The sequence below is a fragment of the Spodoptera frugiperda genome, chromosome 6 (genome assembly GCF_023101765.2).
Source record: "Spodoptera frugiperda isolate SF20-4 chromosome 6, AGI-APGP_CSIRO_Sfru_2.0, whole genome shotgun sequence".
Lineage (NCBI taxonomy): Eukaryota > Metazoa > Arthropoda > Insecta > Lepidoptera > Noctuidae > Spodoptera > Spodoptera frugiperda.
The window spans coordinates 1,502,019-1,528,990 of NC_064217.1; the positions used below are offsets into that span (position 1 = coordinate 1,502,019).

At 33.4% G+C, this 26,972-nt stretch overlaps 1 protein-coding gene across 1 annotated transcript in view; it reads left to right on the plus strand.

Moving 5' to 3' along the window:
* Positions 1-19,499: 19,499 nt before the first annotated feature.
* The window catches only part of LOC118267569 (connectin), a 291,288-nt gene continuing 283,815 nt past the window's right edge, over positions 19,500-26,972 (plus strand). The window contains exon 1 of the mRNA XM_035581635.2: positions 19,500-19,663. The gene's annotated coding sequence lies outside the window, so the exon portion shown is untranslated. The remainder of the gene's footprint in view (positions 19,664-26,972) is intronic.

Sequence of the window (26,972 nt, forward strand, 5' to 3'; positions counted from 1 at the left end):
AAATGTAACTTATGTGGTCAGGAATCTCGGTTTTGGAGGTTACAACTTACGCATCAAAGTCATGAAAAAAGTCAAGGGTAGGTATAAAAATGTACTAAAATACTACAAAAAATTAACAAATGTATTTTCTAATAATAATGTTAACGTAAACAAACCATTGGAACATACAACCAATAATAATTTGTTAGTACATTGTTAGATTTACTCCACAAATTCATGAAGCCTCCCATAATAGAACAGTATCAAATTATAATAATAACAAAGCGTCATTCACATCGTTGAACAATACAAAACAACATCAGCCACATACAATAATATCGGTAACAATCGATTCGTACAATTAATCGATTTATGACATATGATTCCAATGCACGTCCCTAACCGCGATTGCCCCAGGCACTAGTGTCGGAATGAACAATGTTTTATAGCGTTTTTATGAGATTTTTATCCTATAAGTGAGATCGCATTCCGCGAAGGGGTATTTCAGAAATTCCTTTTTACATGTTGTATTTTTTTTTAAAGTCGCTTTTTACGACTGAAATGATTTTTATGACGGTTCTTACTCGTATTTTAAATTCGGTGTGTTTACATTTTCTCTGTGATTCGCTTACAAAGATTGCGAACGGAAAATGGCGAAGATCTGTAGCTATTTTCGTACTTTCGAACGATTGGTATCGTCTTTTTTTGTTATGAAACGATTTTCATGCGATCCTTGGTATTACGAGACTTTGAAATTAGTTATGTTTTCAATTTTGTTGATTTGTTGCTGTTCAAAAGTTTTATATTAGAACTAAAGATATTGAAATACTTTTGTCTTGAAATATGTTTCGTATTGATTTTTCAAAGTACCTACATTTGTTATTGGATGTGCAGACTTGGGGGTTGGTGCATTGTTCATACAACTCCAAATAAATATGTATTCCCATTAGTTAAATTTAAATGAAACCTATAAAAAAAAAAATATAAAATTTAGTTTAATGACATTCACCTTCACCGCGATTGAATTTTGAATAAACACGTCGAAACATTTTTGTACACACGCAAATGGTTTTGCACGTGTAAAAATACGGAAAAAGCTATTTACACATTTATTCAATAAAAAATAAAGATTATTTTACATAAATCATCAAAACAAAATTCACATTTTAATTACCCAAACAAACCAATACTCAACTCTTTGAAACATGACAAAAGAAAATCAAGATCCCAATAATAATGAAGCGAAAAACAAACAAAAAGAAGTTGCACTCGATAAATCTAAAAAGCATTAAAAATTCATACCAAGCAAGCATGGAGATCCTTTCGCGAAACACCAGAAACAGTCTTCAGTGGAACCTATTGAATTAATTTTGTTCTGTTGATTGTAAAATGAAAATGGTTATATCTGCAATGCAAATGTCGCCGAATGATGTACCGATTCAGAACGGTCGACATTCGAAACGCGAAACGTTAACAACGTTATCGTGGAAAACTGAGAACGAAAAAATTTTGGAGGTGTGTTATTCTGTGTTGTACGAGTATTTGTAGCCTTTTTTTAAGGGAGAATATCATTTAAGTGTGGGAGAGCCATGCTTCTGCACGAAAGGGCCGGCTCGACTGGAGTGATACCACGGCCTCTCTGAAAACCGACGTGAAACAAAGCTTGCGTTGTGTTTCGTAGTGTGAGTGAGGTTACCGGAGGCCCAATTTCCAATCTTCCCAATCACCGATTCCCCAACAACCCTTAAATTTCTAACCCCCAAAAGGCTGGCAACGCACTTGTAACGGTGGTGCTGGTGTTTCAAGTGTTCATGGGCGGCGGCGTTTACTTATTGATCCTGAATGAATGGATCTTTAAGCCGTATATGAATCCTCATTCTGTAGTAGCCAAGTTAGTAGGTACTACTAACTTTTTCATTCATAACTTCAGAGGAATAGTTAAGCACAATCATTAACGGCCAGTCTCAACAACTTATCGATTTGCTAGCTAGAAATAGAAGTTTGTCGTAAATTTCAAACAAAATTTGTAAAAGTCTTTTTAATAAAAATGGATTATTGATGATCCTCAAATGTATTTAAAAATTCAAGTAAAAACACGGGACTGTAAGTATGTTGTTACCGGTATAGCATTGTAGCGAGGTACTAAAAAGACAGATGACGTAAAGGGTTATATTGTACCCAAGTATGTCTTCCAGGGGAAACAGGCGTGACGTTTATGTTTAGTATGATTAATTGATCCGTGAGTCTGACAACGGGTTTGAAGCAGCTCAAAATTGCCTCTTTAGACGTGCCTGCGATTAAATCTAAGGTGGATCGCACTTGGGTTAAACAAAGCATGGTAGCTAAAAATAAAACTTATGTTGTAAACATTAATTAATTTGTATTGTAAACGTTTATTATGGGAAATGGTTATCAGATTTTCGAGCTTCTGATAGTGTCAATTGCTTAAGTTCTTCATTTTAAACAGGTTAGATAGAATACACAACAAAATGTGGTCATCAAAACATGTTGTTACCTGAGTTTTAGAGTTTGAAAAGGTCACTTGCATACAAACTATTTGGTGTCTGTGATGCCACACTCTAACTTGCTTCCTCAATCCTGAAGCCTGACAATTAATTTTCCTATGATTATCGATGTCCGAAATTTTTAAACGTAACTTTATTTTGTCTGAATTTCGTATGCAATGGAGTGTACAATGAGTTTTATTGTGTTACAAGTAATTTTGTTGTTGTATGAAAGTTTAAAAGCAAATAATTTACTTTTATTTGATTCCACGGACGGGAATCGTGGATTTTAAAGCGTACTTGTCATTCTGTGTAAGTTGAAATGGGGTCTGTGGAAAATGGTTCATGTAGGTCACGGTTTATTGTCCATTAATTATTTGTATTTATTCACAAATGGACCGTAAACGCAATGAGCTGCAGTACATTTTCGTTGCCCCAGGTCGTATGGAAGTAGTCACCGGGGATGGTTATTGGTTTGTCGATGTCCATGTATTCATTTTCAACGTTCTTCGCTTATTTTTGTTGAGATACTGATATATTTCTGCTGTTGCGAGAACATGTTTCTGAATATATTCTTCGTCCTAGGTCGTAGTAAGCCGTTACGTTTCATATGAGTTTCAATTAGGTCTGATCAAAAAATGCTTCGATTTATACTTCAACATGACACCAAAGGAACTTTAGTATTTGCTTTTTTTAACAATTGAACTTTTTGGTGGTATTCCTGTTAAATAAATAGGCATATATTATGTAACAAATTCTTAATATACAAGCAGTAACTCCTCAAGTCAGGCAGTTAACCCAGTTTAAGGGTAAGGTCTTGCATCTTAATCCAATTTGGGCGACATGTTCCTACCACAAGTAGCCTCGAGCAGTGTCTACAAACTTGTTGGTGACGGGCTCTACTTTGCAAGGAAAATAAAGGATATGAAGCCAAGATTCTGTGAAGATACAAAGTTTAGAATTTAGCAGTGAATTATTAAAACTTTAACTATGTCAGATGGTTGGTTTAGAAATTTTTAAGAAGTCTTTAATTTGTCAAATGTTTCTATTTATCATATGCATTGAGTCTTATTCAATTTTGTGGGTGTATTTACATGTAATATGAACTTATGTTGTAAATTGGAGTCATCGCACTTTCAGTTGGATTTGTTTCTAGTTTAAGTTCAGAAAACTTAAGTAAAAATTGGTCAAAACTAAACGAAATAACTGGCATTAATATAATTAAGCTGAATACAAGTGTGTAGTAGTGTTTGTGTGTATGTTTGTTACTCAATCACGTCAAAACAGCTGAAAGAATCGGGATGAAATTTGGAACAGGGATACATTGGGGTCTGAAATAATACATAAGCTACTTTTTATTCTACGGGAACGCAAGCGTAGCCACGGGCAGAAGCCAGTTACTAAATATACTTAAACGAACTTATACAAGTAATATTACAATTATATTAAACTTTTTAAAACAGCAAACCAATCAATTGCTTTGTATCACTAGGCACAGACAGGCACGAGAGGCAATTAAAAGGTACCCTCTACGTTTTTTTCAATTTCAAAGCCCCATTCTATGGCAGGACTAGAATGGACGATGCGATGTGTAACCATCTGTTTCAATGGGACAGCTACTGGCTAACTGCATTGCCAAACTCGCTTAACCATATCTTGTTTAGCAACGCCTGTCTAAGCAAATACATCGCTAGTGGCGTTCGTTCGTGGTTCTCTCACACAGCGTTTATTTTATGAACGCCAGTAGAAATGTGGCGATTGATTGATTGTTTTGTTTGTAATTTAAGGAAATTGTGAATGAATATTTCGTTGAATTTAGTTTTAAAATTGGTTTCTATGTGATAGGAAACTTAATGACAATTGAGCTCGGCTAGATAAATGGCTTTTAAACTTAATTTAAAAATATTACATTCAGTGCTGGCTAGCCAGTTCCTTTGCTTGAACTTGGCTTGATACGCTGCCGCAAGTCTAAATTTTGGGGACTGTTGCAAAGTATAACCATACGGTATTGATTACTAAATACAGGCGCCTAACAAACTTTATGATACCAAAATGTTGCCCCATACTAAGATTTTCTCCTGTATCGTGGGTGCGTTTACATACATGTTCACATACAATATCTCAACTAGAAACAACAATTTGTGGAGCACACAAAAGGGTTGCTCCGTGCGGGAATCGAACCCGCTACCCGATGTACGGCAGTCAATTACACAGCCACCGTGTCAACGGTTCAGTCAACCGATATCATAAATGCCGTCACATAAATTTGTATTTATTCTATCTAAAGACAAGGAACCAAGATATAAATATACATAGAGTATATAAGTATATTTATAAACGATAAAATTATTATTCAAGTATAAGCAAGGTAGCAAAGATGTTTCAGAATAAGTCTGCGGCTCGCTTCAGGTTGGAGATCCGTTATTTTACATAGCCTGCTTCAAAGATTGGTTTATTTAGGCCCAGCGTTCAACAGAATTTCCTATCTTTATTCATTGTTTTATGAGTTTACAATATTAATACGCTATGAATTTTGTTTCTATTGTAAATTATGATTTATTTGGAGAACTGTATTCGTGTTAAGAGGAGTGGAGGCCTTTAAACTGATCCGTTTATTAGAGCTTTACTTTGTAGAGATTGGTGGGTGGTTGTAGGGAAGTCTTGATATTTCTGTTCATTTAGAAGATGAATTAATTATTAAGTATTGTTTCGTTGGTCGGGTCAGAGAGTCACAACAAGAGTTCTCAGTTTCGAGTGAAGTGAAAAATTATTTTGGGTTTCAAAAAATGTTTGTAGTCTATAGATATGTATACTGACAATAAGCTCAGAGATAAATTGTAATCACAGGTACTGCTCTTTTTAACCAACTTCAAAAAAGTAGGTTCTCAGTTTGTCCTGTCCTCGATGTATGTATATTTGTGCGCGACTATCTCGCGTTTGGCGGAACTGATTTTAATAACTTTTTCAGCATATTATTTTTTAGACATAGGAAAGGAGTTTAGGTATATTACCCTATTTAAAGATATGGAGGCTCGCACTTTAACTTTTACCCTTACAAAAATATTTTATCTTTTAATTTACCTAAACATTTTCAGCTTCACAAATCCTGTCAAGTAAATAATACTCAACAACCACTCTTAACAAATACCCAGTTCACACTGGTATCTATATACACAAACCTTACACTACACACACATGAGCACACCACACCACAAACACATAGCACCCGCAAACTAGTGAATTCATGTGAAAACAACAGAAACGTCTCTACTTAACTGATTAAACATCAACATTGAAGTGTTTCCGAATTAATTGTCGTGTTCTTTGCAAGGCTGTTGGGTATTAGCAATTCAAATATGGCGTCAGGCTCGTCTTGTCCAAACTTGTCGTGGCACGGATTTTGTGATGCGTTCGTGTTGATTGCTTGTTAGGACGTATTGTTGGGTGTGGAAGTAGGTTCTCACTTCGATTTGTTAGGTATCTAGATTGTTAGTGCAATGGTGATGGTGATTTGGTTGTGATCTGAAATGGTTTTTGGATTTAATGGAGATATTGGAGGTATTGATATAGGTCGTGGAGACATCGTGGAGAATTTTTGAAGAGTAGGTATACTCTAACAAAAAGCTCTGTGTTTTATCTGTAATTTTGTAATATTTGTTAAACATTGTTTGTTTCCTCAATAAAATAAATAAATAGATATTATATTTAAAAATATACTATGATGTAGAGAGAGGTTAACGCTTAGATCACTAGGCTTCGCCAGGATCGCTTAATACCAAGTTGTCAATTAATACTAAATCGGATAACATAATAAAGGCAGGGCATTGCACCCAAGACCTTGATATAGGAATATATTTCTTTTAAATAAGTTACTAAATAAATATTTATCTTCACCGACCAACTGCGGACAAGCCTTGGTAGGCTCTAAGTTATTCGGGTACATATCAAGTTATTTTCACGAAAGGAACATTGGTTTCATATTGTGTCCGCCTACGCGGTACTAAGTAATCGTTTTACGACATCCTTTAGTAGATACGAAGGGATTTCCAGCCTTTTTTGTAGGTAAAGTAGATATATGAGATGATATTTTGGTCTATTTCTAATTCTATTACGTTATGCCTAAGCTGGTATTGAATGTTATAGGTTTGGTGGTTATAATAATTTATCATTTTTTAACCAACTGTTCCCTGAGAAGTGGGTAAAGTAGTATTCGCCAACTAATAATGTTATTTTAATAGCGGATAAAAAGTGATAGGCACAATTTATTTGAATATTACGTTCGTGGTGTACCACGAATGAACTGAGTCGGTCTAAAAAATATGTACACTATACTTTTTAAAAATTTTGATAATATTTTGCCAATTCTGAAGGCTAATCTAAGGATTAATTATAAAAATAATACTGAAAAAACATTAATAAGATATACTTCAAATTTAAACTAAAATAGTGCTTATTAAAAGAAGATTAAAAATAATGATCATTTAGTATTCAAGAAAACAAAATTGAACTGATGTTACTTAATCCACTGAAATAAGTAAGATTGACATTATTTAAAGTAACCCCTAGAGATTGAGGAGATATCCAGACATCTGTCAAAGGACTGAAAGAAAGGCTAGATAGACTTCACTAGAAGATTTATTTCAAAACTTAGACTTTTTAAAGCCAATTTAAGGCCAATACTACATTTTATTATTGGTTAGGGAAACTCTATGTAAAGCAGTAAAAAAGAATACATAATTTACAATAATATAAAACTAATTAAGATAGAATAGAATAATTGATTACAATACTCCACTTTTTTTGAGGGGTGATAATCATCCAATGACTTTTCCTCCATTGGGCGAGGCGAGAGTGAGTGAGTGAGCAGACTCTCATTAACTAAATATCATCCCATTCCTACTCCTGTTTTTCGAGCCGTAGCTCCGGTAAACCCATGAGGTAGTCCGCAATTTCGTTTTAGGTATCAGCGCTATTGAGCCTCATATGTGGTGGTCTCATGGCTCTTTTATGGTATAAAATTACGTAAGTATTACAGAATTATTAGATAAATAAATTGATTAATGATGCCACAGAAGCATAAGAATGCATCATTTAAGTATAAGGGGCTTTCTCACAATATTCCTTTTTTGAAGAAAAATGTATTATTTTTAATCTCATGAACAGTGAATGCCTATTTGTAAAACGGAAATATTGCACAATAAACCTCTTTTATATCTCTACCCTTTCAGGAAGATCCAAGCAAAATGGCTTTCTAAGGAAAGTCTTGGTTTACCTGCACTCCCACTTATCCTGTTTATTATTCAAACTTGTGAATGTAAATTTAACTTTAAAATTTAGTTTCATACTGCATCTGCAGTAGCATTAGTACGCTACAGCTTTCGTAGGCATTGCTACGAAGATTGTGCTACGGCGTAGCACATGCTACGAGTACTACGAAATATGTTTTCATTTCATTACAGTTACGTTAAGTTTTGTCTGTAATCTGAAGACTTGCCTTTCAGAAACCTCACACAGGTAGTTTATCCTATAATTTTCACAAACTTTACGTATAGTATATTTGGCTAAAATCTAAGTTTGGTTTTCGTTGCTAAGGTTTACTCCAACTTAGTAATTGGATACTTGACTGTACCCTTTTGCCGGTCTTGTAAGCCGAATACTGTTTGATATATGTTACCTATTTTGATCTGCTATCTCATATATCTTAAATCCTACCGTAAGAGTATTAGCATAAAAATATATTTCAAAGGGATTTGAGAAATAGTTAGAAATTGCGGTCGAAGATTGAATCTAAATACGAGTACGCGTACTACTACTTTCTATTTTCGTTATCTAAATATTCTACAAAATGGTATTAAAATAATACGAGGATAATCATAGAAACACAACAGCGTTTTCAATTGATATTTATCAATATTATTATTCATCCTATTTTTAAGGATATTATCACACTCATATTCTTTCTAGACTTTTCTTCCCACAAAGAAACATTCAATTACTTTATTTGTACACAGTAGTCAGACAGATGCTCCGTGTTTCTATATCATTTCAGTTACGGTGCAACGGCGGTTACGATGCGAATAAATGCAGGTACGTTGTATGAGTACGTTTGAAAATAAGAGTGTTGTTAGACGAGACGATATTTTGTAGAACCGACGACGAAAAATTAGTTTATTTAAAATAAGTAACGTCACGCCTTGTATCCCCAAAGGAGTAGTCAAAGGTACACATTACATACCACTGTGCAATGTATAGCTACTTTTCACCATTTATGTTATAAATCCCATGTAACAGGGCATTAGCCTATTGTCATATACTGGGCATAATTCAAAACTCCGTGCTACTATTGAGATATTTTCGAAACACCGAAAATTGTTCAGTAATAACTTTGCAAATTCTGAGATTTTTCTGTCCCTTTTCTCTACAACTTCAAATTACCGTGAGTTTGACCCCGATAAGTTCGAATTAACGAGTCATTTGGTTACGTAGCAATGATTTTTCCATTCCAATTATCAAATTCACAAAAAAGTATTGATTTGGCTTGAAACGTAAGGAAGTTTTCTAGGAACCCCGTGACAACTACGAATTATGGAGAGGTTCGAATTATAGAAAGTTTGAATGAACGAGAGTCTACTGTAGTATTTATTATACTACATGAATAACATTTAATCTCTGCCTGCCTCGTTGGCCGAGTGGTTACAAGAGTGACTGATGGGCAAGGGGTCTCGGGTTCGTCTCCCGGGCGAAGTATTACTGGGCTTTTTTCGGTTTAAAAGTAGCACAGAGTCTTGAAATGTGGCCGGTAAATGGCAATAGGGGCATTACATATTACATAGGACTTAAAACATAAAATGTTTTGTGAAATGTGGGTGTACATTAATTGGCATTATGTGCACCTCTGCCTACCCCTTCGGAGATTAAAGGCGTGACGTTATAAAAAAATCTAATATGTAACATTGCACCGTCTATGCAAGTCATAAGCCACTAAACATGTGTGCACTATTCAGTAGGTGTAAGCGTTCTTTGAATACGTCGAGTTTACTTGTTCTAGCTACTTAGACTTTGCGGTGTGACGCTATTTCTTTGTCAAGATCGTGTTTTAATGCTGGTCTCTGAGTTGGGAGTTTTATGAGTGCTTTTTAACAGTCAACTACTGGGTGTTTGTACTGTTTTTGTTTCTATTTATGTTAAATACCATAAATAAGTTTACCTTTAGTCTATACATACTAATATTTTTATTCCTACTACTACTATAAATGTTTTATGTATATTTACTTATATATCTACTAATATATAAAAGGTTTATTCTATGCGAACGCGGGTGAAGCCACTGGCAGAGGCTAGTTTTTATAAAGCTGAAGAGAACAAACAAATATTTGTTTGAACGCGCTAATCTCCGAAGTTACTGGTCCGAATAGAATAATTCTCTTTGTTTTGGATATTCCATTAATCGAGGAAGGCTATAAGCTATGAAATATCTGTGGGATAAAAAGTAGCCTATGTGTTATTTCAGACCATAATCTACTCCTATTCCAAATGTTATACAGATTCCTACAGCCGTTTTGACGTGATTGAGTAAAAATTACATATAAACACATACATTTTTGCATTTATAATATTAGTAAGATATATACACAATATGTAATTTATTTAGATACATGTTACATCAAAAATACCATCTAACAACTGTCAAAAAAAACTACAACAAACTTGGCTACTAGTAATAAGTTACAGCGTTCAAAACATCTTCAATAAAATTGCCTGAAAATGTAATGCCCTCGTCAAAACAAATAAAAATGTCTATTTATTATAACAGAATGGAGAACTTTTGACAAATTCATATTCTTCCACCACGTCACTTGGATTACTGCTCATTTTTTCATTTGAAACTTTGTATCGTCGTTGTTTAAAGAAAAATGAAATAAAATATTATTAAAGTAGATACGAGTATTTGTGAAAAATATTGTTTTGACTGTAATTTTTGAAGGAGTTTTGATGGAAGGTATCGTCAAAAATTACGTTTAGTTAAGCAAAGTCAAATCATTTATTCCAATTAAACCATAAATGATACTTTTGAAATGTCAACAAATATAGAAATAAATAATAGTCTGTCAGTCTGTACGCCAGTGAAGTTAGGTGCTCGTTCCAAAGTGTAAAGAGCTTTATAAGTATTGAAACATTAAGATTTGTTTGTTTCTTAATTCCCAAGTTTCATAATAGACTCAATTAGCCATCATTAAAAAAATATATGTACAACTTGCAAGTCACGATGTTATATATTTAAGAAAAGCGATACACATAATATTACTCTTTTAATTTTAGAAGGGGTAGATTAAGTACTTTTTTTACTGTAATACCGACGTTTTCCCAGTAGTGTAAGGAGTCTCATCGAAATAAGGGTTAAACCAAATGCCATTTTCCAAGAAAAATTAACTCCACTAAGTCTCACTTCCCCTAGGCACATAGGTGTTGGCGACAATTATTTTTCCTACAAACTGACGTTTGACGGAAGCCCTATTAAAACTTGTTGGCAACTTGAGTCCATTCGTAATAAGTCAGACGTAGGGAAGTGTGTCAAAGTTAATGATGAAATTCAGACTTGCACGCTAGGAAAAAGTTATATCGTAATATTATTTGATAGGTTTTGCCAAGTTTAAATTGGGAAAGGTATTTTGTGGTTGACAGGTTTTGGTATGTTTTCGTGTTTGTGTAAGGTAATGTAAGAATTAAATTAAAATTATATAAATAAAATTAATATTACATAAAATTTTAAGTCTTTGACTGCCAATAGAAAACTGAAGGGAAATCCTCCGCTAACGTCGGTCACCGGTGACCACCATGGCGTTCAATGTGTTAAAATTGTTCAATCGGAATATTCGACTATAAAACCGTTGTTAATCGTAGAGCTGTAATCCACTTTCTTGTTAAATTTTCCAATATAATATATCCTCCTAACTCCGTACTTTATACGTCAAGTAAAAGAAAACATCATAATAAAATCAAGTGATGATGCATCAATTTTTATTCGGACATAAACGTAATCTAACGCTTCATTACTCGTTCGCTCTTAGCCATTCATTCGGTAATTGAAAGAACCGAAAATTCTGGAATAAAAATCCATCGTAACACACATTTTCTGGAAGTCTTTCATTAAAATACCGCTTTTAGAAACCAGAAACTGAATCCCGGTCCCTTTTATTTTTCACCAAATAATTTTCGGCACCAATAAATTTTATTTTATTTTTTCGCAAAATCAGCAATCACTAATCAAGTATTCGCTCAATCATAATCTCGGGCCTTCAATACGCTTTTTTTAATATTCATGAAATTTTTCCTAATCTTTGTGTACAAAAACTCGGCTTGAAGGTAAACCTTTTGGTGTCTTGGGATTTTCGTGGATTACAGTTGTTGTGGATACGATTTTTGCGATTAAATTTTAAACAGTGATAGTCTATAGATATTAATTTATTTACCTTTTTTTCTGTGTTTTATTTAAAAGGATTTTTTGTTGACAAGTGTATTATATGTATATAAATCAACTAGAAATAAACTGATTAAAACATATTTTTATTAAAAAAAATATCTGCGTTGATCAAAAATATTAACGGACTGCTTACAAAACTAAATCGAAGACAAACAAAAAAAAAAACAAATTCAATCCACTCCAATAAATATAAAAATAAAAACCCGAGAATCCATATCCAATTTTCAAAATCCAATACGAAAAAATAAAACCGGAGACCAAGGTATTGCGTATTTTAAACCGAAACGCAATGATTTACGAAGCAATCTTAACGAATGGGCTATTCGTTAAAAATAAGTATTTTTTTCGTCGAAAAAATAAGTGATTTGTTTGTTTGCTAAAGGTAGATGATGTTATTGTATTGATTTAGGTCCAGTCCAATGTGTTTCCATCGAATTCGCTATATGGGCTATGCGATGACGATTTCGTAAACAAGTTTCTGTTGTTGCCAAAGTATTTGGTGCATAATTAATGATAAGTTATATTGTAAGTTATTTCTTAGTTGACGAGTTTGACAACACATTGCAAAGTTATATGTATAAATGAAAGCATATTTTATTATTATAAAAAGGAATCTAGAGAAAAGTTTATGTTATTTCAGGACACCTTCATCATCATCATCAGCCTATTCTCATCTACTGCTGGACATAGGCTTTTCCAATGGCACGCCAGGATACCTTAGTGTACTCGTATTCCTTGAACAAAAAACAATTTATAATTTCACATTTCCATTATGAACAGCAATTTTGTAAACGGTTGTATTTAGCTTGGCCTAACGACAGATCAATCTGATTTTTGGTACAAACTCTTATTCTTGATGACTATAGACATTAAGACCGTTAAACATATATGTAAGTATTACTTGTTTATCAATTAAGTACAAATCTATAGATTTACCATTCAAATATTCATCGTCAGTTCAAAACTGTTCCCTGCAAACGGAATCCCCTACCAATACACTATATATGTTTATTCCTCATATTCCTTAGTTTTCTGACAAAATGTTTAGTTGAAAACGACTCACAAGTCTTTGGATTCTGTGACTGACAGTTATACGTAGGTAACATTATATGTCCCGACGTACATAGAGACATTAAAGGATATATTTATTTGAAATTATTTCGAGGAGAGTAAATAGTACGCCTGTGAAGGACACAAATATCCTTTTGTATTTGTTTTGTACTGTTTATGAAGGGAATAAACGTTGATATTGTTAGTTGTATACCTTTCTGTGTGTAGTTATGACTTATTGGTACCTTTCTCGGTTTTAGGTCTAATTTCAGTATTTGAGAGAGCTCAAATTGTATTTGAAGGTTGGTAATAAGCCTTTTGAAGTTTGTAAGTTGTACTCTTATAAGCCAACTAAAAACGGGACGTATTGATTGGTATTTTTCCCTAATGCGAGTGGAAATAGGTGCTTGTAATTTTATATTATATTGTAACAAAATGAGCCTAATACTATGTGTCTATGTGTGTTACTGATAAAGTATTAAATTGGCCTTGATTTGTACCCTTAATATCATTGTAAATGGGAATATAACAGAGCTACATTTTTCCTAAATTAAACCTTGAAATCTGATGCGTAAGGTTGCTTTTCTATCTCATGTCGTCCAAGGAATCTAAGCTAGCCTCGCTCCCAATTTCCAGAAGCTATAAAATCTTTAAGCCTTTACCCTTTCTTAGGAAAATACATAGCAGTTGTTCGGTCAAACAGAAGACATAAAACTTCACAAGTATTTACGCATGTATCACAAAGCTCTAGGATCCCTTATTTATCAGGATTGGCCAAGGAATTAATTAATGAGGCATCTACAAAGGTCGTTTGGGGACGTGCGTACCTCCTTTTAGCCCTTCGGAGCCATAAGAATTCCACCCTGGAGAACTATAAAAGAGATATACCTCCTTGAGGAGAGTTTTAAAAGTAATTGACTATCGAACCGCACTGTTCTTTTTACGAAAACAAGACAGTTTGCCTTCAGATGGTTTTAGTTTTAATTTATTTTTTTGAATGAAGAACTTCTTTTTCTGGTCTGCGCTTGTTTTTAGGGTATCGTATAAATAGGGATGATGACGAGATATGAAAATTAAAATCCTATTAAGAACGACAGTTAGGTAATAAAAAAAATTTGACCTCGTATTATTGTTTCGTATAAGATAACAATACTTATATGAAACGTGTCAAAGTTTAGGAGTGGAAGGAAATTCGTCATTTCCACGTATAAAATATATGTAATGCATGTAGAACTGACGTCACGCGATATTTCAAATAGCTTCGAAAGTATTTGTTTCTGTAAGAATATAAAAAACAGGTGTCTAGTATTTTAAAATAATCTACTTATGGTTGAATTGCTAGTAGTGCCCATTTAATTTATTTGAATTATAATGACAAATAAATTTAATAAAAGTATATGAGTTCTAAAATGTTTTTTTATGTTTATTTTATTATCATGAACTACATTTTTGACATGCAACAATAAAGAAACAATTGGAATCACACAAATGAAAACTTTTTATGTCACCTCTCATATTTTATTTGACACGAAATAAAATTAATGTCATTGTTAGTTTGAACTTTGGAAAACAAACTAATATTTCACTTAGAATTTTCGATAGGCGAGGTGCTGAAAAATAATTCATTTTAGCACATTTCTATTATATTTTATGTAAGTAACTCAAAAAATTATGTATTGTTGATGTTGAATATCTGAATTCATATTTGAATGGAGACAATTACTTTTTTATTTTAACAAGGAGTGACATATCGTACTGGTATAATGCATCTTTTTAAAGGCGTTTATAGCCACGATCGACTCAAAGGATCTTTAATTTCTAGTCTTCTAAATTTCTTACAAAATTGAACACTTTTTACGATAAATTGATTTAAAATATCGTGTGACGTCACAATTTACTACATTTTATATGGTAACGTGACGTAACGACCTCCTTCTTCTAAATTTAACTCCAAGTAGGTAATGTATACTTATGTGACACGTATCTAATATTTTTGATTGATTAGTAAGATGTGATATTATGATAATATTCCAATATATGAGAACTGAACCAAGCCTTGACATTTAAGACCTCAAATATTATAACAAGAAATAATAAGGAAAAGTCACCTCCACCGAACTCCAACAAGATATAATTACTTAATTCTCCTAAACTACGTAACATTGTTTACAAACTTATTTACTTTCTATTATATTGGGTTAATTTTAGGACGTTTTTGTTATAGGATAATGATGTATAACGATAAAATAAGATAAGATACATAATGGTCATAAATCATAAAAGAACTGAACATTGAGCTTGGGCTCTCTTTTACATGGCCAATGTTAAAGAGAGGCCTATTTCCAAAACTTGATCCGTTGATGTTGATATCAAAAAAATATTTTAGAAATCAACTCGGTTTAAATTTCTCCGAGCTAAACATTGCATACCTACAGGTAAACATTGCATAATTATCCCACTAAGATTATTAATCTGAAAGTATGTTTGTTATTATAAAAACATTTTTATACAGACAGGGTATGAGTTCACCTGGGTGATTGTTAAACATTGGACTGCGGGCGAAACCACTTGCTGAAGCTAGTATTACATATAGTCTAAATATACATATAAAAATTCCAGCTGTACACTATTTCGGATCAGTGTCATAGCCATTGCTAAACCAATACATAAAGTGCTATACAATAGAGGGTGACCCTATTGCACCAATATAAAACATCAATAAAAACACCCATAAAAGGTGATCAGCGATCAATCCATCAGCCAAACCATACCTTTTTAAAACCTTTACACCCTGAACTTATAGAAACCTTGCTTCAAAGGCTGTTCAAAAACAGTAAAGGCATGTCCCGAGGGTGTTATAGAGGGGTCTCTTAACTATCAACGTGCATGGTGATAGACGTGACCACAACTTAACCAAGGGGGCGATGACGGTGACTGGCGTCTCCCTTCTCTGTTTGTGTGTTTGCTATAAACTCACCTGTCTGTCGTAATGAACAGTTAATAATGATGATGTAATAATGGAAGGAGGGTAGGGAGGGTTGCAGTGGGACGACCATGGCTAAAAATAAATAAAATAATAACAGTTTTTGGGGAGCTGTGTAGAATACCTTCTTAACAGTTTTTATCCTGATCAGTTTCGACGTCATTTCCGTCATTTCGTATTATAATACGAAGTCAATAATGTCATAGGTGTTTTGAAATTCCGGAGCTGCGAACTACCCAGCGGGTTTACCGGGGCTTCGGTTCGAAAAGCAGCAGAAGGAACGGGGTGGTTTTTCTAATTAAGAGTCCCTCTCTCTTCGTCCAAGGTGAGATAAGTCATTGGATGATTTTCCCCCTTTAAAAAAAGGTGTTTTCATAGTTACGTTTCTCCAAACGATTAAGCAGTAGTGCAGTGTTAATATAGTTTCCGCAATTCATCTCATTAATTCTATTTAGGTCATTTCACATTACATTAATTATTAAAAACATACTTCACAACTAAATGCAATTACATACACATATTTTTTGTATTAAACCTGCAGGACTTAATACAAAATTTGGTCTGCTTACATAATGTTAGTACCTGCTGTACATTTCACCTATTTCACTTAAACAGTTACCTAATTTAGTAGAATTCTACAACGATATAACAAACAGTACCCACTTTTCTCATTAAACTTACTATTCTAGTAGCTGTGAAGGTCAAATATAATTACAAAATGTTTAGTACTAGAACGCTAACAGAGTTTTGTACCGCGCGCAAAGTTTCCAACTTTCATCTGTGTGTACTAACGAAATTTAATTTATATCGTTGCAATTCATGCATTCCTGGTACTTGCATCGTCGGTGTACATTAACTTTCTATATATTCCACTTGAAATTATTCAAATAGGTAAATAATTGCTTAGATGTGAACGTAGTTGTTTCTGTGTACCTATTTGTTGTTGTGTAGTTTATTTTAGGAAAAGTAATTATGAGAATATAGTTCATTTTCTTATGAGATAAACCGGTAAACGATCAGTCGGAACACCTGATTGTAAGCAATGGGCACTCGAAACACCAGAGGGGTTACAAGTGCATTGGCGGCCTTTTAAAATGGAGTTAGATTAGAGGATTGTTGGGAATTAGAGAGATTGGTAATTGGGCCTTTTACAACCTCACACACACGACGAAACACAACGTAAGCGTTGTTTCACGTCGGTTTTCTGTGAGGCCCTGCTATCATTTCGATCGAGCCGGCCCATTCGTGCCGAGGTATGGCTCTCCCACACTTATAATTATTTTATTTTATTACCTTACCTATACATATGATACGTTATTGGTAGATACAGGCTTTGATCAAAAATAATAACCAGTATAAAATCTTTTAAGCCGAATGATTTTATACTCCAGCCATTATAAATAATGAATGCAGAAAAACATCAATTAACACTCCAATGGATTTTCCAAGAACTGTATTTTTAACGGAATAAATAGTATCATACCGTACCGACATTTATGTACTTACACATAATATTATTCGTAGTGTTTGCATTTCTGTAACATTAAAATAGCATTATAATAAAAATTCATCTGGCCCGTATTTCCAAATCAATATCACTTTCGAATCTTCAAGAAAAATACTTATTTTTTTATCGTATAAGCCCGTAAACGAGCAGATGGATCATCTGATGGTAAGCAATCGCCGCTGACTATCATGGACATCCGAAACACCAGAGGGGTTACAAGTCCATTGGCGGCCTTTTATGGGTAAGGAATTTAAGGGTTGTTAGGGAATCGGGGATTGGAAAATAAAAGGTAATGTATTTCTTTTTAAAGGTCCGATAACGCATTTATGTAACTTCTTTAGTATTTCTAGCGCCCATGGGCGGTGCTAGCTTTTAAGTGATACCACTATATACTCGTTTACCTTAAAACAAAACTAGTCAGTATAAACATTCCTAATGAGGTATGTACACGTACAGTAATATTCTACGCAAATATCACATGTAAGTATTTATGTGTAAGTTTAATTAATGACTTGTATGAGAACACAGTTTCCAAGTATATAATTACGCGAACTAAGAGCTAATTAGATGATGTATAATGAATAGAATAGGTATTAACATCTCCCTCGTTCACTCATATTAACTGAAGTAGCTCTGCACACAGGGCTTCGCGTCGAGCGATATACAAATATACGAAACCAGTTTTTCATGACCTCGCTTTACATGATCTTATCGTACATTCGAGGGTCAGTTTTTACTGGTTTTGTATAGTTTGTTAAGTAGTCATGTCTACTAGTACCTACTTACTGCAAAAATCATAAGTTAGTGTGTCAAGGACAATGACTTTGGATGCTTTTTCCATCAGAACCGTTTGGCTTCCACCAATCATATTTATTGGTACACACAGCGCAGCACTGGTGGAAACGGAGTTAGCTAAGTTATGTTTTTATATGTCAAGATGCGTGCTATGGATGTTTATTACGTAATAGGAATGTGAATATTGATTTCAAAACCAGTCAAGAGTTTACTATGAATAAAAAAAAAATGGTTCCAACTATTCCTTTTTCGCCTCCGACAATAATTCATAAAAAAAAAATGTTTTACGTCACAAAAGAATTACTAAGAATTGAAAACGATAAAAAAGAATTGTGAATAAATATGAAATTGACGTTCAGAATGTGTTTTTCCACTATCCTTTTTTTTCTATGAATTTATTAACAACATCGTATGCACGTCGTATTCTTTTACAAAACACTTTGGTAAAATAAAATGAGACATACGTTAAAGCTTGCAGAAAAAACTCATGTAAATTATACAGTGTAAAGGATTATCATAATATACTTCAATAATAGTCTGATAAACTAAAAGCCCAAAAATAAAAGGTAATGTATAATGTTTCCAAGGTGAACTTGGATATTTATTATTATATCCTAACAATTTATGGGCTCCTAGTACTTACATTGGCTTCAAGATAGACTATTATCTTGAAGTACGAACCAATTTCGGAAAGTATTGCTGTATTATCTTACCTGAAAGCCTAGCACAAATCTAGACATTTATTTTGAAAAAAAAAAATCTAAGTTTCAGAATTATATACTGAACTTATAATACATTGTACTGTCTCAAATCACGATAAAATTGCCAAATTCGTTGAATACGATAAAATCGAAATAGAAAACGTGAATTACAAAATCTTTCGAAGCGGTTAAGTAAAAATATAAATAAGCATCCCCGTATTAATTTTACACCCATTATTTTACACTGTTCCCGCTAAAAAAGCTATGAAACAACCCTAAGAAATATAATAAACAACGCGAACAACCATTTAGACACTCCTAAATAAAAACTTCACAATTAAACCATTAAAAAATTTAATATAACATTACCGGTTCGAACGGTTTGCTATCAAAACTTTTTAACTCTTAAAGCCTGTAGTTAATGCATAAGTTTTGCCCCACCAGATGGCGGTACTCGAGAAAGGGATGTCCGTCGATATACACCGAAAATGTAGAATGTTTGGAACAACCCCAGTTCCACAATAGACGCGGCGCCGAGAGGACGTGCCGTCAGTTGGGGACCGTTCCGAAATTCGCGAGTTCGTTATTATTTCGGTTTTGATGAAATGTTTTTGTGTGTGAGTGCCGAATTGCTGATGGATGGTATGGATGAAGTTTTCTAAGGTAAGTTTGTGTGATTTTATAATGATTTTCTTGTGAGATATAAAAGTTTGTGAGAAGTTTTTTCTGGAAGACTAACAATTTTGTAACGATAATTTTTATTTAAAAAATGCGTGTAATTATAATTTGAGAGAAATTATTGTTAAAAAAATTACTAACATAGGTGTTTGTTATATAAAGAAATAGACGTATGTATAGGCACGATTAAATCAATAAATTTGATATTAGCAGAAATCAATATAACCTAACTATGTATCTTAATTTTAACCCAACGATTTTTTCGTTAAGTAATTCCATAAATATTAATTCCTTCCGTACGGTAAACGCATAGTAGACAAAAATCTTGATAATACTAAAATAATTATAATATGTACAGCTGCTAAAAAGTTACAGATTTTGGGGTTAAGTGAAAGTGTTAAAGCATTAATTTTTGCAATATTTGCAAAACCATTTAATAAACTTAGTCTGCGTATGAAATAAACGTTCTCTACTTAGTTACTTACATTCCCAGAATTGAATGTTTTATATAGAAAATCGAATGACAGGCAAAGTGTGTAAAACAGAAATTATTTAAAACATTATTTATTATTTTTAAACGCTTTTAACTAGCTTGTTCTGTTTGTCTATTTGGGTAAAATTTTGTGATTGGAATTTCTCCCCCTTCCTGACGACAGATCAATCTGATTTTTGGTACACACTCTTATTCTTGATGACCATACACATTAAAACCGTTTAACATAAACAAATATTTTTTTTATATAATACTTGTAATAATGTTGTTAAAGTAATATACATTTTAGTGTGTTAAATTAATTTCGTTCTTAAGTACAAAGATGCAGCTTAGGATGCAATTTAGCGCAGATGTTCCTTAAATAATGTCGGTGACATAATTTACTCTTATGCAATTTATGTATGTACTTAGTTTTACTATTTAAATTTGGTAGAGTCCATTAGTGAATTGAGTTTTAAATTACATAATATGTGAATAAATTTATTTTAATTTCTTAGAACTTTGTTTGTCTGAATGTACCTGATAAATATTATTCGTTTCATTTAAAATACGTTTACAATCAAAGATTATGAAATTTTATAATAAGGTTTTGATAACCAAAAACTCTGTTTACTAATGAATTCCAATTTTTAGTTTATTTTGCAATATCACGCCTTATATCCCTGAAGGGGCAGGCAGAGGTGCACATTACGACACGTACTGAAGCTTTACAATGTACAATCACTTTTCACAATTTGTATTATGAGTCTCGTGTAATAGGAGTTGAACCTATTGCCATATACCGGGCACAATTTCAGAGTCCGTGCGACTACGAAGAAATTGCTGAAATACCGAAAAATAAAGAATTTCATTAATTATTTCATTAGTTTATTAACTACCAAAACATCTATCTAATTTCGAATGCCAGGATAAAATGCCAATGGCTCCGGCACAATTCCATTTCACAAATCATTGGCATTTGAATTACGGCTCACTTCATCACGTCATAGGAAGCTATTGTCACTCCCATACATTTTTATGAGTGATATGAATCGATCGCAAATATTGAAAGATAGTTTTCTAGTCTAGACATCTCTCTTCAGATGTTATATTCACTTTTGTTTTTCCTTCCAGACGTATCTAGCTTTTGGTAATCAATAGATAGTATGTATTTTGTCTATCATGTGTATCAGGATATCGACTTTGCTATTACAACTTATAAATACTTCTGTGTTCTAAGTATACCAGTATTAGGGGTATTTTATATATTTTATTTTATTTATTTATTTATTTTTTAAAAAAACGTTGCCCCACACTAGGATTTTCTCCTGTGTCGTGGGTGCGTTTACAAACATACAATTTCACATGCACATGACACCCAGACCCGAAACAACAATTTGTGGATCACACAAAGAATTGCTCCGTGCGGGAATCGAACCCGCTACCCGTTGCGCGGCAGCCAGTTGTCCAGCCACCGCACCAACCGTGCAGTCATATTTTCATGATTTAAGACGGATAATATTATAGGTAGAGTATAATATTATACCTAATTGTCACAACTTTCTCTTCCCGCTAGTATTTAAAGAGCAAGAGACACCAATTTGACAGATCGCTCTGAGAATATGGTATAAGTAGGAGCGTTCTCTGATGAATTTGAACCTTTTGGTTTGCAATTCACTTGCCTAACGAAAAGGTTATTAAAATCAAACTTAATACATTACTAAATTTGTTTACTATTTTAAACTGATTTTAAATTAAAGTAATATTAACCCACTGTCCGACCAACATCGTAAATGTGGAAGTTCACGAAAAGATTCCAAGTGAAGACCGTTGAACCAATGTTGTTGTTGATTGCTGACTTCACTAAAAAATTGTATAAAACAAGCTAGTTAAATACAATAAAATAAGTTTACTTACATAAAAAAAAATACCTTACAGAGTATTTGTTTATCGACACAGATATATTTTTTAATTTAATAAAAAACTTGTAAGTTAACCTAATAATGCCGCTCTAGTAAGCTCTAGCAATGTATCAGTTATGCAATAAATCAAATATTAATATTATTGATACCAACAATTACGTTGGTAAAAATGTATATATGACGAAAGATAGGTACTATCTTTCTCGTTATTATTTAAGACGAATAGCAGTGTCGCTATCATATTTTATTAGAATAACAGCCAAGAACTTGGCTAAACAGGTTACTCCTATTGAGCAACCTTCTAATATTGACTTTAATATTAGTAATGTGACATTGAATGTTGATATTACTAATAATTTAAATTAAAGAGCAAGACAATAGAGTCATCCTCTTGCATACTTAACAGTAATATTATCAATCTGGTGCACCAAAACATCCAAGGTTTCATGAGTAAAGAATTAGAAATAGAATTATTTTTAAACTGTAATAATGTTGACATTTTGTGCATTACTGAGCATTGGCTGAAATCCCATCAGCTAATGTTCAACTTTGGTAATCATCAGATTGGTAGCTCGTTCAGCAGAGAAAACGCTATACATGGTGGTTCACTAATTTTAATAAATAACAATCTTAAATTCAAAGAACGCAAGGATATGGTTGGTTACTCTGTTGAACGTACTGTTGAAATAGCCTGTGTGGAATTAGAGCGGTTTATTGTTTTGAGTGTGTATAGACCACCTTCTGGTTTGTATGACTGTTTTGAAACAGTATTAGATGAAGTATTAAATAAACTCAGTAGTTCAAATAAATTCATCATTACTTGTGGCGATTTTAATATAAATTTGTTGGAAAATTCTAGCTTAAGTACTAGAATTGTAAGTTTATTTGCTTCGTTTAACCTAACGAACCTGTTTCTGGAGCCCACTAGGATAACTCCTACTAGTGCTACTTGTCTAGATAATATTTATACTGATATTGTACCAACTAATAAACAAATTATATCATTGCTTGATTCAGATCATTGTGGACAATTAATTTCAATAGAAAATAAAGTAAATAAAGTGTCGAAACCACATATTATTGTTAACCCAAAGACTGAAAGACGCATTGAAACGTTCAAATCTAAACTCTCTGACAAATTACCTTTATTATTAAGGAATAAAAATACGAATAACTTGTGTAATGATTTTTTAAATACTTACCATACCGAGTTTAAATCTACCTTCACACCTAAAACCATACCAGCTCATGGCAATGCGCCTTTCAATCAATGGGCAACCACTGGCATCTATAAAAGTAGGAAACGCCTATATGAGCTTTATAACGAGAGGATATTTATAAACACTATTGAATTTAATGAATATGTAAAGAAGTATTCTAAATTGTTTAAAAAAGTTTGCTCTATTGCTAAATCACTATATTTGAGCTCTAAAATAAAAAACAGTTCCAATGTAATTAAAGCGACCTGGAGTATTATTAATGGTGAGGCAGGAAGATCTAAAAGGAGAAGTAGTGAATATAATCTGGTAATTGATAATAATGTAATTAAATCTGATGCTGAAGTTGCAGCCGCATTTGAAAACTTCTTTTCGGACATTCCTGTTTCCACTACCAGGTCCTTGAATTCATCACCCACTGTCGCAGAATCTTTACTAAAAGAAAATGTTGTAGCTTGCCATTCAAGTTTCAATTTTGAACACATAGATTATACAGATATAATTAAAACGTTCCATACTTTGAATAAGAAAAAGACTGCTGACCTGTGGGGTAATTCTGTGTACATTGCTAGCTCTGTAATAACTATTGTGGCACCTGTATTAGCTTTAATTTTTAATAACTGTATTGATCGTGGTGTGTTTCCTGATCTCATGAAGTATAGTAAAATAACTCCGTTATTTAAATCGGGTAGTACTTCTGACCCCACTAACTTTAGACCTATTTCAGTACTACCTACATTCAGTAAAATTTTTGAAAAAATTATTCTAAATCAGATGCAAAGATTTTTTAATAGAAATAAATTATTGCATGGTAACCAGTTTGGATTTACAAGGGGTCGTTCAACAACTGATGCCGGTGTTGAACTTCTTAATCAAGTATATGACGCGTGGGAGGACTCAGGGGACGCATTGGGTGTTTTTTGTGACTTATCCAAGGCGTTCGATTGTGTCCTTCATGAAACACTGATCAGGAAGCTATCCCATTATGGAGTGCGGGGCAACTCTCTGGACCTACTTATCTCTTACTTGAGTAATAGAATTCAGAGAGTTGAGATTAACGGGAAAATTTCTGCCGGGTCTGTTGTTAGGATGGGTGTTCCGCAGGGGTCAATTCTCGGTCCGTTTTTATTTCTTATTTATATTAATGACTTACCTTACCTTGTAAAGGATAACCATGGGATAGTACTGTTTGCTGATGATACCTCTTTATTATTTAAACTCAAACGTGGACAATTAGTCAGTGATCATGTAAATAGTGCTCTCTCAAAAATAGTACGCTGGTTTAGTGCCAATAACTTGCTACTTAATGAAACAAAAACTAAATGCATTAAATTCACAACACCAAATGTTAGGCATGTCAAAACCAGCGTGCTAATCAGGGGCGGGGAGTTGGACCCTGTAGATTCAGCTATCTTTTTAGGTATAACCCTAGACGCTAAGCTACAGTGGGCCCCACATATAGATAAGTTGTCGAAAAGGCTCAGCTCAGCAGCATATGCCGTTAAAAAAATTAGAAATTTAACTGATGTAAATACAGCGCGTCTAGTATACTTTAGTTATTTCCATAGTATCATGTCATATGGTATTCTCCTGTGGGGGAATGCTGCTGACATTCAGTCTGTCTTTGTGCTGCAGAAGCGAGCCATTCGATCAATTTATAATCTTAGTCCGAGGCATTCTCTCAGGGAACTATTTAAAGAAATTAATATAATGACTGTTGCCTCTCAATATATCTATGAAAATATAGTGTATGCTCATAAAAACATAAAGTTATTTAAAAAGTACAGTGATATACACAATATCAACACTAGAAATAAAAATAAATATGTTGTTCCTACTACTAGACTTAAGAAAATAAGCGGTTCGTTTAGATGTCAATGTATACGCTTTTACAATAAAGTTCCCAGCCATATTCAAAGTTTAAACCTAGGTAAATTTAAAAATGTTATTAAAGAAAAACTTTGTAGTAAAGCTTTTTATAAAATAAAAGACTACTTGGAGGATAGTCAGGCTTGGGAATGAACTGCTATAATGTCCACACAGGTCTTGCTGACATGTTTGTAACATATAGTTACATTTTTTATACAATTTGACATAAACTTAATTTGACATTGTTTTATATTTTTTTTCCTTTTATATTTTTATATTTCCTTTTAAAATTGTTAGTTTGAGGACCGTGTGAGACTTTTGCTAGTCATTTTATTTTTAGTAAATTATATTCTGACAGTTTGAGCATTTGTGTGGCCTACCCAAATGTTCTTTTGGTTGGTGTTGTTCGTCGGATCATTCAGCAACAGCCGTCAGCTGAGCTGATTGTAAACTGACACATGCGTGCTGCCATCTGAACAGGTCCGCTCAAACTGCTGTGGTTCTTTCCTCAAAAGACCACTACAGAATCAACTTGCACGGTTCTCCGACATCTTTAATTGATTTTGTCTGGACTTTAAAAGAGACTATGACCTCTGAGTTTGTTTCGGCATTTCTTCTCAGAGTAGTCGGATAGGAAATGCCGGCCTCATCTAGTTATTTAAGAGATTGACGTGTAAAAGTGTTATTTTATAACCTATTTGCAAAATAAATATCATTTATCATTTATCATTTAAGCAATCCTCTTCGATTAAGGTTAAACATAGTACACTATTGTACTGACTAAAGTTTGAACGACCAGTCGATAACTTCAGTTGCAGACCTATTTAGGGTGCATCGACACTATTCGTTAATAGTTAGGTATATGGGTGGAGTGGCTTATGAGTATTATGTTTATGACGGTTATTATCACCCAAAAACGTAGGTAGCTTGTTAAATGCTTCTGCTTGGGGCTTCGACAGTGTTTCCGTGGGATAAAAAGTAGCCTATATTGTGTTTTTTCAGACTAAAAACTAAAATCTTCGTTCCAATGTTTTATCTCGATCTTTTCTACCGTTTTGACGCGATTGAATAATAAACATACACACAAACTTATAAACTTTATTTATATAGCATTTACAAATAATATTATATTGTACGACTACCTCGTTGTTCGAGTGGTCGCAAGTGCAATAGCCGGACAAGAGGTCTCGGGTTCGATCGACGGGTCAGGCAAAGTATCGCTGGGGTTTTCCGGGTTTTCGATAGTTTTTCAGTGGTCTAATTTACATAAGAGGGTGTGCCATAGCCTATATGCTTGGTAAACATTTTTACAGAGAGCTGTTGTCTGTCAAATATGACGTCAGATCTTAAGATGGTCGCGTGAAAAGGATTTTAGTGACAGAATGTATTCTGATCTGCGGTAACCCTGAAGCAAATACAAAGAGAATATGTCATTACTGGATTTCCCTTTGACATAATGCGTAACGCTTTACGAGAAGTACGGGACGTTACAAACCACGTCCCTCTCTATTTTCTATCTAGCGATCCCATACTACAAAAACGTTGTCAATTGTCCACACTTTAATGAGTCACTTTCTGAGCGCTTATAACCTATCTACATCTTATTAATTATAATATCACTGAGCAGAGTCGTTTCGTGTGTCACAGTGCACAATCACATTATGGAATCTCCTCTTTGTACTAGCTTCATAGCCGTAACCTGTTTCCTGTTACAATTATTATTATTGTTGCAAAATAAAATAATTACTTTGAACGTGGAAGTAACGAAACTGACTTTATGTTAAACATTGTTGTTTTGTTATGTTAAGCCAGTT